This window comes from Peromyscus eremicus, chromosome 4 (assembly GCF_949786415.1).
Source record: "Peromyscus eremicus chromosome 4, PerEre_H2_v1, whole genome shotgun sequence".
NCBI classification, from domain to species: Eukaryota; Metazoa; Chordata; class Mammalia; order Rodentia; family Cricetidae; genus Peromyscus; species Peromyscus eremicus.
In genome coordinates this window covers 31,132,773-31,148,601 of record NC_081419.1, presented here as the reverse complement: position 1 = coordinate 31,148,601, position 15,829 = coordinate 31,132,773, and the positions used below count along the sequence as shown (strand labels likewise).

At 44.9% G+C, this 15,829-nt stretch overlaps 1 pseudogene; it reads right to left on the bottom strand.

Annotated features, from left to right (window-relative positions):
- Positions 1–4,311: 4,311 nt before the first annotated feature.
- LOC131909137 (COP9 signalosome complex subunit 7a-like) lies at positions 4,312–5,687 on the bottom strand (annotated as a pseudogene).
- Positions 5,688–15,829: the final 10,142 nt, after the last annotated feature.

Genomic DNA, 15,829 nt, shown 5'->3' with positions numbered 1-15,829 from the left:
AGAAGGCTTAAGGAGACCAACTAGAAAACAAATTCAATTCAGGTGAAAAAGTTGAGGTATTCTTTTCTCCGGTTTTTAACAGTCTGAACTGATGAGTGCTTTCTTTGCTGAAACCATTTAATATCTCTTGCAAGTACTATTTAAGGTGGGGAAGTAATCAGAAGCAATTTCTCTAACACCAACTCAAATAAGGTCTCTTGACAATTTCTAGAATGCCTCATACAGCTCCTTAGGCAAAAACAAATGACAAAATCTTAAAAAAAAAAAGAAAGAAAGAAAAGAAAAGAAAGCTGAAGATTATCCAAGAGAACAAGTCCCTCTAATATTTCTTTAGCTGCCGTCACCATATTTTTTTTCCAACTCATTGAAAAGCTGCAATGATTAATTTGAATGTTTTATTTGGTTGTTTCTCACTTGGAATTTTTTGGCAGTAAAAAAATAAGAACTTAATACTTCTTATTTTTTCACTGTTTCTTGGAGACAGTGTGTCAGTTAGCCCAGGCTGGACCTCCAACTTCAGACCCTCTTGCTTCTACCTTTTGAATGCTAAGATTGTAGGTGTGTGTGCATCAAACTCAGGGCACTGGGCATGCTAGGCAGAGCAGGACAACTTCAGCAACAGATGCCCTTGATTTCTTTTTTTCTTTTTCTTTTTTTTTGGTTTTTTGAGACAGGGTTTCTCTGTGTAGCTTTGGTGCCTTTTCTGGAACTCACTCTGTAGCCCAGGCTGACCTCAAACTCACAGTGATTGGCCTGCCTCTGCCTCCCGAGTGCGCCACCACCGCCCGGCTCCTTGATTTCTTCTTATAGGTGTTTTTTTTTTTTTTTTTTTTTTTTTTCCAGGCATGGCAATCAAACCTTATATGTACTAGGAAAGTGCTCTACATCTGAGCTGAGTTTCCAGCCTGGAGTTGTTTCAAAAACATAACATGAAGTGTAGTACTTGATATCATATGAAACTTAGTACCTGAGGTGGTCTGTATAGGAACGGCCCCCATGGACTCATGTGTTTGAATGCTCGGGCACTATTGGGGGTGTGGCCTTCTTAGAGTAGGTGTGGCTTTACTGGAGGAAATGTGTCACTGCAGAGGTGGGCTTTAAGGTCTCATATATATTCAAGCCACATTCAGTGAGACAGTTCATTTCCTGTTGCCTATGGATTAAGATGTAGAACTCTCTGCTCCTTCTCCAGCACCGTGTCTGCCTGTACATTGCCATGCCTCCTGCCATGAAGATAGTGTAATGGACTAAACCTCTGAAACTGTAAGCTAGCCTCAGTTAAGTGTTTTTCTTTATAAGAGTTGCTGTGGTGATACTTTGTTTGTTTTCTAAGCCATTAGTTAACCAAAGAGGTCTGGAGGTCTGTACAGACAGACAGGAAGTGATATGGCTAGGTGGAGAGAGCACTATAAGGAGGGCAGAGACAGAAGCTTGCCCCCTTTTTGGTCTGAGGAGTCAGGGAGGTAAGAGGTGATGGCTGCTGCTTTACTTCTCTGATCTTTCAGCATTCACCCTGCAATCTGACTCCAGGTTTTTATTATTAAGACCAATTAGCATTCTCAGTATAATTTGCCATGGACATGGTGTCTTTTCACAGCAATAGAAACTCTAAGACAGTACCTGATATCACATGAGCTTGGATATTAGCTGCTGTTTATTTTGAGCCTTGAGTTTGTGAGCCTCAGTTGTTCCCCTTTACAGTCAACAACAATACTTCATCCTCCATATACTTTAACAACACAGAATTTTCTGACTGACTGCTTGTGAGTATATATCCATGGCTCAGGAAGGACTTAATAAGATGAAACTTGTTACTTCTTAAGTTTTTTATTATTATTATTAAATAATAGGATTTATTTCTCTCTCTATATATGTGATTTATTGTATACCATGCATGATTCAGCATTTACAGCCCCAGCCAATCAGAAACATATTAGTGTGGCTGCTGCTCACTTGGCCAATCATGTTTAGGATGACCTAATCCTCTCCTGGCTCTCTATAAAAGGAGCCTGCAAGCTTCTCTGGGGGTGATCGCCATTTTGTTGTATGGCTGACCCTTGCATGCAGGAATTCTTCTCTTGAGAAATAATGCTCTTGCTTTTGCATATGTGAGTGGTGGTCTTTTGTGGGGTGATCTGTGGACCCTAACACCTAATACTACCAACTTGGGAGTTAGAATTTCAACACATGAATCTCAGGTTATGCAAACATTCAGTCCGTTCGTTGTATGTACTTTTAGGATTTTTCTCTTGACCATTTATTTCAGTCCACCACCTCTGCTTTTAAGAACCAATATGGAGGCCGGGCGTTGGTGGCGCACGCCTTTAATCCCAGCACTCGGGAGGCAGAGCCAGGTGGATCTCTGTGAGTTCGAGGCCAGCCTGGGCTACCAAGTGAGTTCCAAGAAAAGGCACAAAGCTACACAGAGAAACCCTGTCTCGAAAAAAAAAGAAAAAAAAAGAAAAAAAAAAGAACCAATATGGTCTTTATCTCTTCTGAAAGGGAAACTCTCTAACCTCCTTAATGCCTTGTCTTCTACTCTTCCTGGTCTCTCACCTCTGCATAGCACACATTACACTGTATGGACCCCGCCCCCTCTCTGTAGTTATGGGGAGACTGAGAGAGCCAAACAGATGCCATAACAGGCTGCTCAGTCTTCTGTCTGAGATCAGGCCTCAGTTTCAGTTTCCTGAGACTGAGCAGCAAGCGGTTTCTGAAAGAATCATGAACAATGGACAATTAATCTTCAATACCCCTGACAGCAGAGACGAGGGAGATACCAAGCCTGGGTCATCCCCTACAATATCTCAAGGCAATGACCAAATATGGACAAATCCTCTACCCTACCTTGGAACTTGACCAAACTTGCCCAAAGATGGTAAAACTGTAGTACTGGCCAATTAGAAATGTATTAACATAGTTGCCACTTGCTTAAGCCAATCCTAGATAGGATGACCTAACTGGTTTTAGAATTCCTTTAGCTGTGTATAAAAGGAGCCTGCCAGCTTCTCTCAGGGTCACCATTTTGCCTTTGTGTCAGATGTGTGGCACCAACATGCTGGAACTCTTACTCTTGAGATAATAAATGCTCTTGTTGATTGCATACATGTCTGGTGGTCTTTTGTGGGACTTCTCTAGGATCCTAACATAGAGTTCATTCCATTTGGTGAGGGACACAAAGGTGTTGCAGAATATACATCTTATGTCTGTGAGATTTTCCTGTGATACTCAAGCTACAGATGTTGTATTCAATGAGTGCATGGTAGAAACTGACAGCTTTGTACATTAGCTGGTGGAATGTGATAAGGCTTATTCAAATCCTCCATTAGAAATTCCCCAAGATTTTGGGGCTAGGGATGTAGTTCAGTGGCAGAGAATTTGTTTGGTGCATGTAAGGCCCTGGGTTTGATCTCTGGCACTACAAAAAGAAATTGATAAAAAGTTGTCTAAGTTTTTTTTTTCAACAAAGCTAAAAGTTTTATGTATTTTCAATGTGAAAATTCAAGTTCACTACCAACATCCCCTTGTCATTCTGTGAGGTCAAAGAAACAGACTGACCGCACTGCAGGTCCTGAGCACGGGGACAATGACTGTCAGTCTGCATGTCCACTCTTAGGACACGGTGGTACTCAGTAGGTGCCCATTACTTCTGAACATGGGCTGAGGTATGGAGCAACTTGTCCAGGGTCTAGGACTCCTGGCTGCTAGACAAGAGTCTGCCAACAGTATGTGGTTCTTTTCACTTTCCAGCACTTGGCTTTAGAGTGGACTGGGGATTAATCTTCTCCCTGTTAAGACATCAAAGACAGAAGAGGCCCAGTTCCTGGCATTTTTGTACACAGATTTCTCATAGATTTATTTCTGTGTCATGTTATATATAGACCTATTCATAGATATCTTTCTTTAAATATACAATCTATATTCCCTTCCCCACCAAAATCACAAGAAGAGATCTAAATCCTTCCAGGATTTCCATTGGGTCTCCTAAGATGATTAGCTAACAAAGAAACATTTCTTAACATCTCAAAAATAGCTGTTCTCAGGCTCTGGGCCCACTGAAGCAGCAGTGTTCCCAGGCTCAAGAAGACGAGAAAGGACAAGAAACAACTGTAGTGTGATGGGATTCTGGGATCAAAGTGTCCAGCGACTCCCAGAACGGCAGACTGGCTCCAGAACTCTAAGGCTGGGATGAAGGTGGAGGACACCCTTCCCCATGGCTTTTCAGATGCAGCCCAATAAGCACAGGGAGGGAAGAGGAACTGCAGATTAGGCATGCAGGGGTAGACATGGTAGAGAACACCTGTGGGTAGTGACGAGCCATCACCCTCCAGAGGACTGCCAGCCTGCTCAAGGACATGGGTAACGGGCAGAAACGGAGCTGAGTGAAGAAGGATGAACGCAAGCGTGGCAGGAAGAGGCAATGGAACACATAACAAGTACCAACAGAACGTGACCGGTACTGGCCTTCTCCCTACAGAGGGTGTGGCTTATGCCTGGGGGTGGAGGAGATGAAAAGTCATGAGCTAGGATTATCAGCTGGCCAGGGGCACAGGAAGGCTCTCTGAGGACTCCTAAGAGGTAGGCAGGTAGGCAGCTGGGACCCCACATTCCCAGGGAAGAAACAAGTCCTTTCAGTTCGACTTGGACCAAATCTTGGCGCTCCCTCGGAGTCTGGCAAGGGGAAGAGAGAGAGAGGGGATGCAAGGGGTCTCCTAATTCCTGGAGGTCACCCCCATTCCCGACCCCATGCAAATGACTAAAGCAGGTGGAGCAGCCAGGCTGACGTCCCTGAGGTAAAAGTGGGGTACCCAGACACAAGCCGCTCCCCGCTCGGGCTCACCCCTTGCCCTTTGAGGCTTTCTTGCTGGGCTGGCGCTGGGTGGTGCCAGGAATGGTTCTCTCAGCTCTGTCAGGTGTTGCTCAGGATCCTGACAAGTGGCTGCAGCAGCTGCTGCCGTTGTGACTTTAATGGTTTTTTTTAAGGTTGGCAACCTCACTCTCGATCTGCTGCTTCAGGCCCAGCTGCTGCTCCTTGTGCTGGTTGGCACAGCTGACTTGCACCTCACAGCCTAAGCACCACTCCTGCAGGGTTCGGGCAATGGCACTGAGGTCCTGGCGCTGGATGTCCCGCCCAATGCTGTAGTCAACCTCTAGCCGCTGATTGCGCTGGTCCAAAGAGCCACGAAGGACATCGGCATAGACAGCCTCAATCACGAGGTCTTCCCGCTGGCGCACATTCCGAAGGGCAAGGGCCTCCAGCAACACTGCATACGGGATACACTTGACTTTGGCAGCCAGAGTGACAACTGACAGACGTCGAAGCTTATTCTTCTGAGCCTTGGTGAGTGGGGGAAGGTTTCTGGCTTCAGCTAAGTAGTCAGCATAGGTCCCATAGGCAAACACTGTGAGCAGCCTGAAGGTGGAGGCAAAGTCGCTTTCTGCCAACTCTCTAACATTGGGCACATCCAGCAGTTCCCCAAACACGTAGACATCAGGGGCCTCCAGCACCTGATGGATGAGTGTGGCCAGCGCGGCCCCCTTAGCCGACTTGGCAAGGAGCAGGAACTGCTCCTGGTTCTGGCCCGTCACCTTCACCTCGGTACTCATGGCTGCACTGAGGTGCGGGGCTCTGGTCTCGAGCTGTCTGGAGCCTGGGACGCAGTGCGGTCGCTACCTGGAAGCCTCGTCTTCCAGCGCACGGGCAAAAAGTTGTCTAAGTTTTTAATGCCTGGTTTTTGATAATAATGATTGACTATATTAGTCTTCCAAATTTCAGGTTGAATAAAGTAAACTTATTTTTATAATTATCTTTGAGACAGTGTCTCACCGTGTATCCCTGGCTGGCCTAGAATTTACTATGTAGACCAGGTAGGCCTAAAACTTACAGAGATCTGCCGACTTCTGCTTCCTGGGGTTAAAGGTATGCACCACCATGTCCAGCCTAAAGTTAAAAATTTTAATGTGTACTTAATTTTTCCCTGTAGTGCCTCTCAGACTCTCATTGTGCTGGTGGACATAATGACTGTCTAAAAGCCCACCCAACGTGTAGCATTTCCTAATCATATCTAAAGAAAGACTCCCCTTTAAGCAGAGAATATAGCTTGGAGACACTAGTTCTGTGGTTGAGAGAAGAGCATGCTATCAGAGGTACTTTGTGTGGCCGCTTGATTTCAGATTGTCTCTTTATACTTTGATTTCTTCACCTGTAGGGATAAGACTTAAGTCTTATACAGTTGTTGGCAAAATAAAGAGATTCATGGAATTCCAAGAAATTTTTATAATATGTAATATTGTGGTAATTTGAATGTAATTGGCCCCCATAAGCTCATAAGGAGTGGCACTATTAATGGCTTTGTTGGAAGAAGTGTGTCATTGTGGGAGGCTCAAGTCCAGTGTCACAGTTGACTTTCTGTTACCTGCGAGATGTAGGACTCTCAGCTCCTTCTCCAGCACCATGTCTGCCTGCATGCTGCCATGCTCCCTGCCATGATGGTAATGAGCTAAACCTCAAGCCACCACCTCAATTAAATATTTTCTAAAAATTGCTGTGGTTGTGGTGTCTCTTCACAGCAATAGTAACCCTAACTAAGACAAATAGGTAATTGACCCGTCCAGCAGGTCAGGTTATTCGAGGGTCTCGAGGAGGGAACCACCTGAAAGCCAATGGGGGCGAGAGAAGAAGGAGACCAGGCACATAAAGAAAGACAGAGTCAGTCTGGGTCGCGTCAAGGTCTCCTTTATTGGCAGGATGTTGCAGCTTATAAGCAGGATTTCAGGCAGGGGGGGGGAGCAGGGAGAGTGGAAAAATTTTTTTGAGAAGAAGTCAGGGTGGTCAGGGTAGGGTGTTTCTTTTGTCCCAGGCTTCTGCAGCTGGCCGATTACAGTTTATGCCAAGTGGTTTATCTAAACGTAAATTTGGTGGTTAGGCCAAGGACGCCCTGTTTTTGCAAGACTTCACAAAGCAGAAAACTCAAGACACAACAGTCCTGGGTCAAACAGTCCTGGGTCAGTCTCCAACAAATTCCCCCTCTTTTCTTTAAAAATAGACCACGTTTGTGGCCGAGCTTTAAGAGGTCTGGGGGTCCGAAGTAATGGCTTCTGGAGGATCACAGGGGCCCCGTCCCTCTATGCTATGAGAAAGAGGTCCGGGAGACAGCATCTCCCCAGATTCAAACACTACAGGCGTCCCCGTTGTGCGGGAATCGGCGGACTGTGCGGTTTTTCGGAGGGAATGGAAATAGACAAGCGCTGAGCGTTAGACTGCTACCGCACAACCATTATGCAACGGGGCATGTAATCCAGGCTCTCGGGATATTAGGGCACCCATGTACCCAGCCTGTGCAGTCACAGCTGCACTCCAGTCATGCCTAGAGCTTTCCCTCACACAGGGGCAGCCTCGCCCGAGTCGAGGGGTCTGTGTGGGGCATCTTCATCGTGGTCCAAGGGATGTTAGGACCCAAGGACATTGAACCTGAGTCTTTGGGGGGGCTCCGGGCCGCTCTCCTCTGTGTCTAGTCTGTGATAGTGAATTGAAATATGCTGTGGTAAAGCCGAATCAATCTGATTTTTGATAAATCGAGTCAACCGCTGAAAAGCCCAGGGGCCAAAGGTGATGAGGAGGAGAAGAATAATCAAAGGAGTTAAAATAGTGGGTAACAGGGTGGAGAGCCAGGGGGATCCTTGCAACCAATTTTCAAACCATCCGCACTGATTTTCAAACTCCCTTTTTCTCTGAGCTAACCTTTCCCTTAATTTTTCCATGAATTCTCTGACAATACCAGTATGGTCTGCATAAAAGCAACATTCTTCCTTTAGGGCGACACATAAACCTCCCTCCTTTAGGAACAGCAGATCTAGACCCCTTCTGTTTTGTAGTACTACCTCTGAAAGTGAAGTGAGGGACCTTTCAAGGGCTGATATGGATCTTTCTATAGCCTCTAGATCGGTGGTCATGGCCATCTGTAACTGCATCAAGTGATTATTTTGTACAAGGGCGGTGGTCCCTGTACCAATTCCCGCAGCAATGCCTCCAACACCCAACAAGAGGGCTATAGTCAATGACACAGGTTCTCAAGTGTATCTACTCCTTTGCTCGAAGAATTCCATAACCGAGCTTTCTTCATGATAGGTGACACAAGGCCACAACTGAACCAGTACACAGAATTCATGGGAATCATCAAATATCTGAGCAGATATGCAAGGGGTCAGTCCTGTGTTACAGGCCCAGTAGGACCCGTTGGGTGCTTTGAGATAATAGCTCCCTTTATAGGGTGTCAACGTTTGTTTACAGAGGTGGCTATGGGTCGATGGAATTTTGCCCAAACAAGAACCTCGTCTGGAGACTTCAGGGAGTGTTAGTTTATGTGGCTTAGTCTGACACCTATTGCTCGGGGAAGTGAGGTTATTGGCAGTGGACTGAAAGGCGATTCCTTCATAATAAAGGGGACTAGAGGTAAGGCAGAGCCAGCAACCCAAGGTTTTGTTTGGATTTGTGGCATTTAGGGCCAGATAAGCTCCCTGGACCAATTTAAACAATCTATCTCCTGTTCCCCCAAAGGGAGTAAGGAGAGTTCCATTAGTGGAGTCTACGATGGTAGTCACGGTGCTTGTATGGTAGGGAAAGGGACGAAGATGAGGTGAGGGGGGAGGAGGAGGAGGTGATGGCACCTTTTCATGATTGGAGGGAACCTTTTGGTCAGAGAGAACTAAGTTGGGTACAGGTTTTCTATTGTTAGCAAGATCTTGAAAATGACTCCTTTATCTGTGCCATCAAGATACTAGTGGAGTCCCCATGTTTTTCCTGAGGGCCATTCTCAATTCGCCCTACCCTGAGGGGTGAAGGTTATGATAGCCCGTGATTATAGGCTGTCCAAGTATAAGAGCTAAAGTAAAAACGTCTATTCCTGCTAGGCTTACTGTATCCTCTTGTAACTGAAATAAGGTCCCAAGATGAAGCTGGTTTCCAGTAAGCTGTCCCTGTAGTTTCACAACCCCATCGAGCACAAAAGAAGGTCTCGAATCCCCCACATCTGGCAGCCGTGGCTCGGCTTCTACCATCCTTAGGGCAGACATAAAAGTCAGATTGTGCTAACCTACAATGAGCTGTAGGACTAACACAGCCTGGGGCAGTCATCACGGCAGGGTTATTATCATGGATTGTCCCACAAGGGCTTGTCCAAGTGGTTTTAGGACTGTGAGGAAATTAATGGCAGTTTGGAATCGTTTGACCTCCTGTACCATTTAACTGGTGTTGGCCAATAGTAGGTATATCCCAAGAATCCAATCCTGCAGCCAGCTGACAGAAGTCAGGAGTGAGTGACAGCCACCAGGAATAGGGAGCATGGTTTGCAGTAACCCTCCAGACCTCCTCCCCCGTTACTGTGAAAATTCACCAGGTAAGCTTTTTAATAGCATGGGGGCTTTCCTTGGAGATGCAGGAGAGGGGAAGGGGGAAGAGTAGTAAGCAAACGATGAAGCAGGGGTTGGTTTTCCGAGGCCCGCGACGAACAGGTCCTGCCATTGAGATGTCCGTGGCTCTCTTTATTTTCCAAGCCGGAGGCATTTCTGAAAGAAAAAGAGAGAATTTTTGTCTCAGGGTTGTGTCCTGGACATAACAGTTATTTTTTCCTTAGTCTAGGGAGGCAATCTGTGTAGAGTAAGGCTTAATCAGTCTTTCTGGTAGCCAACAAGCCCCATTTTCCTTGGAGTCATAAATACATGCAGACCCCTTTCCCCAGATTATAACTGGATCAGGACTGCCCCATTTTTTGGCTATTGGATCTTTCCAAAGGGCCTGCGCATATCCTTGTTTGGTTTCTGGGTGCCAGTGTCGCTCAGCCGCAGATTTTCCGAAAGCGTCCAATGTCAGAAAATTTAATACGAATAGGGCGTGAGAAAGCAGAGCTTTGTGGTTTCCCTTAAGGGGAAATAGTGTCTCTTGTGAGCTGAGTTTATTAAGAGTATTTTTTAAAGTTTGGTGAGCTCTCTCCACGATACCCTGGCCTTGAGGGTTATAGGATATTCCAGTGATGTGTTTAATTCCTAATTGTAAACAAAATTGTCTAAATTTGTTACTAGTATATCCTGGACCATTATCAGTTTTTATACATTTCGGCTGACCCAGCACTGTGAAGACATGAAACATATGATTGATAACATCTTTGGTGGCTTCTCCACTATGAGTGGAGGCACAAATAAATCCACTGAAGGTATCTACAGTAACATGTATAAACTTTAATTTGCCAAAAGAAGGAACATGGGTGACATCCATCTGCCATAGTTGTCCAGGTATAAGCCCTCTGGGGTTCACTCCATAACGAGGTTCAGGTAAGTGCATCAGGCAATTTTTGCAGCTTTTTACAATTTCCCTAGCCTGTTCTCTAGTGATTGAGAACCTTAGTCTCAAAGTTTGAGCATTGAGGTGATGAAGGCAGTGTGCCTCACGAGCGGCTGCTACCTGATCATGTTCCAAATGAGAAATCAAGATAGAACGTGTAGCAGAATCGGCAAGTTCATTTCCCTGAGCTAGGGGTCCAGGTGGGCCTGTGTGGGCATGAATATGGCCAATATAAAAGGGTAGTGACCTCTGTCGGATTAATTTTTGTAATTCAGAAAACATTTGGAAGGTGGGAGTAATGGGTTGGATTATTGCGACCATTTCTAAAGCCTGTAAAGCCCCTACCACATATCTACTGTCTGAATACAAATTAAAGGGGCAATCTTCAAATTTTTAAAGACAGCAAGGGCAGCATACAGCTCCACCAGCTGAGCTGACTTGAAAGGGGTTGTCATAACGTTCTTTTGGCCATTGAGGACATAAGCAGCTTTACCATTACTTGACCCATCTATGAAAAGCACAGGGGAGTCCAGGTGTAACTCGAACCCTAAAAACAGGAAGGGGTATTGGGTTTGTATCTTCTCTGGAGCTATATGAAATCCTCGGTCTTGAAGTGTGGTAATTATCTTTTGAGCTACATTTTGTGTTTTTTCTTCAGATTTCCCTGCTATTAACAAATCATCCACATAATGTATAATATAGACTTCGGGGTATTGGACCCTCACTGGATCGATAGACTGAGCTACATACTTTTGACATAGCGTAGGGGAATTGGCCATTCCTTGGGAGTCATTGCTAGGAGCTGGGGAGCTTGGAGTCTCTGTTTGCTACAGTAAGCTTTTTTTTTTTTTTTTTTTGGTTTTTCGAGACAGGGTTTCTCTGTGTAGCTTTGCGCCTTTCCTGGAACTCGCTTTGGAGACCAGGCTGGCCTCGAACTCACAAAGATCCGCCTGCCTCTGCCTCCCGAGTGCTGGGATTAAAGGCGTGCGCCACCACCGCCCGGCCCAGTAAGCTTTTTATCAAATAATGTAAATGCCATATTTACCAGATCTTTGACAGGTTTGAGGACCATTATCTATTAAATGTATCTGAGCCAAACAAATCTAGGCCCAATCTTAAAAATATCTCTAAGTTTGGTAACAATAACCAGGTCAATTTGTTCTCCTATAAATATATTAGTCAAATATACCTCTCAGTTTTTTTTTATTTAAATAGAACAGTTTATGTTTTAAACTAGTATCTGAATAGCCAGATGACTAGTATTAACTTGTGTTCCTTAACACAAAGGACATGCAAACTCAGACATTCAAAACCAAACATACATGTGGCCACATTTTTCATTCATACCTGTAGAGTAGACAGACATTTTTACAACTATGACCCTTTGGAGTCTCAATGTAACAGCAGAACAGCAAGACAAAGAAATCTGAAACATATTTCATTTTTTTATATATATCTCAAGTCATTTTTTATAAAAACATTTTTTTTATCTTAACCAGCAATAATTTGAAACCAATTCTCTTAAATGATGGCAAGTATTTGTAATCCACTGAACTCAAATGACCAAAACCCATGTCAATTTTTATTTTTCCTGTGGAAACAAAAGCATAATTTTCCCAGTATCTTGAACTGATAATTTAACATTTCTTTTTAAGCAATATCAGGACAGAGAAGGGTTAACAAGAGAAGTGGCTGGCCGGCAGAGGAGACCTTGAAGTTATCACAGTAAAGGAAGGGAGGGGGAGCAATGGGCATAGAGCGTGTCCTTGGCTGCCAGTGTTCCTAAAAAAAAAGTTTTTGTTAACTCCTCTGACTAAAGTCAGATTCTCTGTTCAGTGTTCACACAGTTTTTGTCAATTGCAGGCAGTCCCCATTGCCCTGTCCAGAGCTCCCGTCTTTGCCCGCCTGTACCGAGAGCACGCACCCCCACCCTCCTGAGAGCAGCCAGCTGGCTGCAGTCCTGATAGCAAGAGAGCTAGGGAGGGACGGAGGTGGCCTTTGCTATGCCTCTCTCTCCTCCTCTTCCTCTAGGAAAATAAGGGAGGTTAGTAGACAGAAACAAATAACATTTACACAGACAATCCAAGAACTGGAACATCAGCACTGAGACGATGGCCTCATTCACAGCCAGCAAGCCCCTCTTGCAGTATGCAAGCCCCACCTGGCAGGAGCTACCTGTTTGTCTCAGTTCAGTCGGGGAGTGGGAGTGGGGGACCCAGTTCCCTCTTTTGTGGCTCACACATCCTTCCAGTGGGCTAGGCAAAGGTCTAGTGGAGAAGAAGGGAACTGTCCCATAGCGTCCGTCACAGTCAAGTCAACAGAGAGAACAATTAATACATTACACACAAGACCAAGGGCACACGAAAAAACTTTGACCCAACAAGACAACCAACAAAGCTCCAAGAACAATGACAGCCTGATGTGCTCTGGGGGGGGGGGGGGAGGTAACCCTCCAGGCTCAATCACACCAAAAACAATCCAGATTCGAGGATCTCTGTCCTTGATCATACAGACATCAGGGGGTTTCCACATCCCTGTCAGTCAGACATGCACCTTTTTTTTTTTTTTTGGAAGAGAAGGAGAGAGTAAAGTAACAATGATCACAACAAAACATACAAAAAAAACCCTCACAAAATGGCTCTGACAATTTCCCGGAACAAAATACAAAGTGGCACTTCCTCCCACCGTGGGGGAAGATACCCAAAGATGCTCCTAAACCAAATGGTCACCTCTGAGGTGGCCTTAGGGCTCTGGGACGTCTCCCTTCACCGCCAGGTTCACTGTCCGGACACGTCTGCCCCAGTGAGAGCCTGCGAAGTACAAATCGATCGACCGGTACAAAACAAAAGTAACATGACAGAGAGACACAGACAGGACAGAGAGCGCTCTTACCGGTAGATGTCAATAAACCTCTGGACCTTTGGGTGTCAGGCAGGGGGAGTCTGAGAGAAAATCCTCTGTAAGGGCTAGTAAATGTGAAACACGCCCGTCTCCCTCTGCTTCCTTTAGAACATCTCTAATCACACCATAAAAACTAAAAAAGGCATCTGGGATGTTTTCCCCATCTTTGAGTATCTTATTAATATCTTTTCCTACTTTATTCCAAGTCAGGGGGTGAATGCCTGTGCCGTTGATAACCAGCCAGGGACATTTCTCCTCCACAAAACAAAAACAAACAAAAAAAAAATTTATTAAATCTTTCTTTTTTACTCTTATTCCCCTCCTCCTGAGACTATCCTGCATCTCTTTTATGAAGAGAGCTTCTTTAGTCAAAACTTTGCCCATGGCTTATAGGACGACAAGTCTTACCTCAAGGTAGCCCGCGTCGCACGAGTGATGCTGTCCGGGCGCCTCTACCAAAATATGTATGTCCGGCCGGACCTTCTTTCGTCTGTCATCGGATGGGTCACCGTGCCTCGAGCCCCACGTTGGGCTCCACTTGACCCGTCCAGCAGGTCAGGTTATTCGAGGGTCTCGAGAAGGGAACCACCTGAAAGCCAATGGGGGCGAGAGAAGAAGGAGACCAGGCGCATAAAGAAAGACAGAGTCAGTCTGAGTCACGTCAAGGTCTCGTTTATTGGCAGGATGTTGCAGCTTATAAGCAGGATTTCAGGCAGGGAGGGGGAGCAGGGAGAGTGGAAAAATTTTCTTGAGAAGAAGTCAAGGTGGTCAGGGTAGGGTGTTTCTTTTGTCCCAGGCTTCTGCAGCTGGCCGATTATAGTTTATGCCAAGTGGTTTATCTAAACGTAAATTTGGTGGTTAGGCCAAGGACGCCCTGTTTTTGCAAGACTTCACGAAGCAGAAAACTCAAGACACAACAGTCCTGGGTCAAACAGTCCTGGGTCAGTCTCCAACAGGTAATGCTAAAATATGTAATTTTAGCATTTACTGTAACTAATATTAATGTGTACAAGGGTTGAGTATTTGTCTTTATGGACCGTGCTTTGCAGAGTGCCTGCCTAAATGTCAAGCTGAATTCAAAGTGCTAGCATATGATTCAGTTTTAGAATGACAGGGTCCCAGGTAGGCCTGGTGGTGGGCTTGTAATCCCAGGACTACAGATGCCAAGGCAGGAAGGTTGTGAGTTCTAGATCAGCTTAAACAAAAACAAAATAGAAAAATAGAATATATGCATCATGAGAGCAGTTGGGGAGTTATTACAGGAGAAGAAAGAGGTCAGCAAGAGGGGAAAGGGGGATGGGGATAGAGGCGAGGAAAGAGAGAGGATAAGATCAAAGCATAATGCACGTGTAGACATTTACCTTTATTTATAGATATAAAATGTCACAATGAAATCCATTTCTTTGTATGTCACTAAAAATTAATAAAAAGAAAACAAAACAATAACCAAAGGATCTTAGGAGGCCAGAGAGATCCCTAAGCGGGTAAAAGTGTTTGTCTGGCAAGCTTGATGACCAGTTCCCTTCCAGAAACTAGCCCCATAGAAAAGCCCGATTCAGTGACCCTGTACTTACACCTGTACTTCCGGCACTCCTACTGTGAGATAGATGGGAGGGACAATGGGAGAGTCATCCAGAAGCCTCAGGGGCACCCCGCCCCCCCAACAACAGAGGATGCTGGTATCTCAAAAGCCTTCCTCTCTACCCCTCCCTCCCTTTGCTGCTCTCTAAGTCTATACTACAGCAGCTCTTCTCCAGTCATTGTTAGGGTCTCCTAATATCACCTTCCAAAAATAAAATAAAATTAAACAAGAAGAAAATTATATTGAACTAATAACCCATGGTTGTCAAAAGACAAAAATTCCAATTTAAAAAACCAAGTTGACTTTTTAATTGTAACTCTAGAATCAGAATCTGATGAATTGGGCAGATAATAGTTTTATAGGTCAAAAGTGAGGGGGTGGCTGAGGAATGTAAACCTCACACAAAAACAAATAGGCTGTTAAAAAACACACTTTTAGGTTTATTTTTATTTCATGTGTATGAGTGTTTTGTCTGTGTGTATCCGCATCACTTGTGTGTCCACAGAGGCCAGAAGAGGGCGTTCATCCTCTGGAACTGGAGGGACAAGAGGTTGGGCGGGACCAGCCATGTAGGGGCTGTGACTTGAACCCAGTTTCTCTGTAAAATAAACAAATGCCCTTAACCACTGAGCCGTCTCTCCAGCCTCCAAAAGCCTATTTTGAAGTTCTTGTGTTGTAAAGGTTACAGCAATTATTCTGCCGTGTAAAATTGGCTTGCTTAGGGATTTGCATAATCTCTCATCTGACTTATTGGAAGGATAACTTTCTTCTCCACGACTTGGGATTTCAGCATGAGTGACTTCCCTTTTGCCCCGATTTGTTGGCCTAATGCACAAACTCAGTCCAAACCAATGGCCTCTTATAAGTTCTCATGTACAAATTCATGCTTCAGCTAAAATTCAGCGGGAAATTAAAATGACCTAAGCAGTACACAGACCTTTTGTAATTTCTAACTGGACTGACAACATAAAAGAAACCCTTATCCTTCATTTTTTTTTTTTTCTCTTAAA